The sequence below is a fragment of the Ochotona princeps genome, unplaced genomic scaffold, assembly GCF_030435755.1.
Source record: "Ochotona princeps isolate mOchPri1 unplaced genomic scaffold, mOchPri1.hap1 HAP1_SCAFFOLD_320, whole genome shotgun sequence".
Classification (NCBI taxonomy): domain Eukaryota; kingdom Metazoa; phylum Chordata; class Mammalia; order Lagomorpha; family Ochotonidae; genus Ochotona; species Ochotona princeps.
In genome coordinates, this window is record NW_026700005.1 from 37,392 (window position 1) to 42,006 (window position 4,615).

The following is a 4,615-nucleotide window of genomic DNA, read 5'->3' on the forward strand; positions in this document are numbered from 1 at the left end:
GGGCCCTGTGCAGTGGCCTAGTGGCTAAAGACCTCGCCTTGAAGGCAACAGGATCCAATATAGGCACAGGTTCTAATCACGGAAGCCCCACTTCCCATCCAGCTCCCTGCTTGTGGCCTAAGAAAGCAGTTGAGTATGGCCCAAAACCTTAGGATCCTGGACCTGTGTGGGAGACCCAAAAGTGCTCCAGGCTCACGGTTTCAGATCGACATAGCTCAGGCCATTGCGGCCACCTGAGGAGTAAATGAGCAGAAAGAAGTTATTTCTCTCTGTCTCTCCTAATATATATATATTTTAAAGATTTGTTTTTATTGTAAATATATATATATATATATATATATATATATATATATGGCTTTACAATAAAAACAAATCTTTAAAATAAAAAAATCTAAAAAAGGAAAGATAAAAGATAGATTTATGTATATAAAAGTAGAAAAGGAACACATTAAAACTGCTTTCACTAAAGTATAGTGATCAGAGCTATTTGGACCAGGTGGGTTCTGTCACTGCTTGTGATTCGACAATCCCATGTGGATGCCACTCCAAGTCCTGGTTGCTTCATTTCTGATCCAGGTCCCTGCTAATGCATGTTGGAATTCAGAGGATGTCCCAAGGGCTTGAGTTCTGTGCTGATGTGGGGGAACTGGAAGAATTCACTGACTCCTGGTTTCAGCCTGGTCCTGCTTTAGCCATTGCAGTCACTTGGAGAGGGATAAAGCCGATGGCGGTCTTGCATTCTAACTCTCTCTCTTTCTCTGTAACTCTGCCTTTCCTATTGACAAAATTGATCTTTACCGGAAAGAAAAAAAGAAATACAATGGATCACTAGAGATTACCAACAGTAATTATAACCAAATAAGTTGTTCATCATTTCTGGATACTTAGTGTTAGCCTACCAAAGTGAATCAGAAAGACACTAAAAACCTGACAAAATTAAAAGTAACAATGAATCAGAATTAAAATGCCTTCAGCCAAAGGTCAACAGCAGGTGTTTCCATTACTAAATTCTACCAAATTAACACCAAATTTTCTAGAATTATTGCAAACCATTGAAAGGGAAAAAAACAGTTCCAAATTTATCCTGGGCCTAAAAATATTTAGATTCCAAAACTAGACTGAATCAACAGTGGGTGACTTAACTTACATCTGACTGTGTTTCAAATTGACAAACACAATGTAATTGTTCAGTCAAAATGCAATCTCCATTGTAGCGTGATTAGACTTCGGTGTATTTATTTCTTAATGCTCCTTATAAAATAACTTCATACCCTGGAAGTCTAGTTTTAAAAAATCATAAACCGAGATAATCAAGATGGCAGAATTCTTTGAGGACATGTTTAAACGGACGGAAGATCATTTAATCAGGGTGAAGCAGAGAGTACCTATTCCAGGAAATAGGAAAGGACAGAACAACAGCAGAGGGGTACCTGGAGACTGACAGAACAGGACAGCAGAAGACACAATGTTGTGATGTTGCAGTGACTGATACTCCAGCAGCATAGCAATCTGAACTCCACCAGCAGCCGGAACTCCACCAGCAACCAGGTGGGGAGGGACTTTCATTGGGAGCTCGGGAGGTGAACCCAGACAAAGACCTGTCCATCCTGCTGGTCCGATTGATTTGAGCAGGAGCAGAGACAGGGCAGCAGATCTCAGATGGGCAGTGCGAGAACAGAATGGATGCATCTCTATTTCCAGACAAAGATGGACTTACAACAAAACTGTTTACTACATCTTGACAATAGGATTCTGGACTCTCTGCAATTGTCCATGCCCGCAATGACGGGCATATGACTGAGTATGAAGAACTAAATGTTAGTAAGAGGAACCAGGTGGGGGGAGGGGTTTGAGGAGGGCATAAGAGAATATGCTGCAGTATCATAAACTGAGAGCAATATTAATAAAATGTAAAAAAAAAATTTTAAAAATCATAAACCAGTAACATTTCCTCACATAATACACATAAAATGAATTCAACAAAGTATAATAATCAAAGCATATCTAGCCTGAGGATGTAGAAAATAGGGCAACAAATGCAAATCAACACACCAAATCCTTCACACAAGCAGGATGAAGGATAACATTATTAAAAACATCTTTCTGGGCCCGGCAGCGTGGCCTAGCGGCTAAAGTCCTCGCCTTGAAAGCCCCGGGATCCCATATGGGCGCCGGTTCTAATCCCGGCAGCTCCACTTCCCATCCAGCTCCCTGCTTGTGGCCTGGGAAAGCAGTCAAGGACAGCCCAAAGCTTTGGGACCCTGCACCCGCGTGGGAGACCCGGAAGAGGTTCCTGGCTCCTGGCTTCGGATTGGCGCGCACCGGCCCGTTGCGGCTCACTTGGGGAGTGAAACATTGGACAGAAGATCTTCCTCTCTGTCTCTCCTCTCTCTGTATATCCAGCTTTCCAATAATAATAAAATCTTAAAAAAAAAAAAATAAATAAAAACATCTTTCTGAAAACATTCAGTAAAATGCTACATTTATTTTACAATAATGTACATAGATAAGTTGAGCAAACCTACAAATATTCAAATATACATCAACTGAGGTATATTGATATATTTCTTCCAAGATTCGCAATCAAATAAGAATGTCAACTTTTCACTGTTGTTTAATATTTTCCCAAAGAAAGTAAATAAGAGAAGGAAATAAAATGCACCGAAATTGGAATCAAGAGACTCAACTTTATTTGCTTTTGAATTCTTTTTCCCTGATTTTGTTGATAATGAAACCTAATGGACACCAAGACTGTATTCAGCCACTAAAAATAAAATATTGTTATTCACTGTAAAAGAAATGAAACTGGATATGATAAATTCAGGAAAATGTACAAATAGATCTAGCATGTTATATATATATAAAAGTCAAAAACTCTCAGCTGCACTTTGAGTGGTGATTATTACAGACTGAGAAGAGTGAGACCAGGGGAAAGGAAGGCGGTAGAACAGGGAGCAAAGAAAGTGAGACAGAAGGAACAAGATCCAGTGACCCATCCCAGTGTGTGGTGACTACAGTTCACAATAGGATAAGCTTATCCAAAAAACTAGACGAAGCACCCTGTTTTCCGTAAAAGCAAAGATACGTGGAAAGCCTGGGCACCTGGTTTACTCAGCTTAGGTTGTATATGTACACAAACACTGCACTTTACCTTGCAATAGTATTGAAGTACTTCGTGATTCAAATTATGTAGAAGTTTTAGAAATAAAATTCATCCGTGCCCAGCAGCATGGCCTAGTGGCTAAAGTCCTCTCCTTGGACGCCCCAGGACCCCATATGGGCACCAGGTATAATCCTGGCAGCTCCACTTCCCATCCAGCTCCCTGCTTGTGGCCTGGGAAAGCAGTCGAGGATGGCTCAGTGCATTGGGACCCTGCACCCGCATGGGAGACCCGAAGTTTCCTGGTTCCCAGCTTCGTATCAGCACACACCAGCTGTAGTGGTTCTCTTGGGGAGTGAATGATTGGACAGAAGATCTTCCTTCCTCTGTCTTTCCTCCTCTCTGTATATCTGACTTTGTAATAAAATAAATCTTAAAAAAAAAAAAAGGAAATCAGAATCATCCCTTCACAGTAACATTATCTAAAAAGTTTAAATTGTACCGATCTACACACTATAATACACATTTAGAGTTTTTTAAATTCTTTATTCTATTTTTGTTTTGTACAGTATTTATTCATTTTCACTGGAAATTCAGATTCAGGAGAGGAGACAAGAGAGAAAGACTTCCCATCCACTGGTTCACTGCCCATGTGGCCACAACAGTCGGAGTTGAGTTGATCTGAAGCCAGGAGCCAAGAGCTTCTTCTGGGTCTCTCATGCACATGCAGGATCTCAAGACTTTGGGGTGTTCTCTACTGTTATCCAGGTCACAAGCAGAAAGCTGGATAGTAATTGGAGCAGCCAGGACAATAATTTGTGCCCTGACACATGCAAGATTAGGACTGTAGCAACTAGGCTATCATGCTAGGTTCTTTTCTTTTCCCAGGATTTTATATAATCTTAATTAAATTTTTTTATCTTTCATTATTATCATTTTATGATAAATTTCCATAGTCCCTGGGATTTTCCTTACTCCCACCTTTTTGATTATTTAAAAACAAGTCATTTATTTGCTTAAATGTGAAAATTACACAGCAAGAGCGAAAGACGGACAGACTGAGATCTTCCCTCCAGTTGTTTACTCCCCATGTGGCCACAAGAGGCAGCAAGGTCCAGGACAAAACCAAGAGCCTGAACTCCATTCTGATGCTCCACAGGGGTGCAGGTGTCCAAGGAACTGGGACATTTTATTCTATCTTCCAAGCACACTAGCAGGGAACCACATCAGAAAGTGAACATCACACTACAACTGATGTCTCTCACATGCTTTGCAGCAAAAAATAAAGAAATTAATCAAAAAGTACAATGTGATTTTTGAATGTTGGGTCACTGAAAGTGTTTGACACCAAATGACGGTACAAACATTCACTTTCTCCATTCTGATGCCTTTTAACATATAAATCTTTATTCAAAAGGATACTACTAAAAATGAACAAGATTGTTGCTCTTGATATTAAGTAAAAAGAATGACAAAACTTACACAGCATAGGATAAAACAGTTGAGACTATTCCT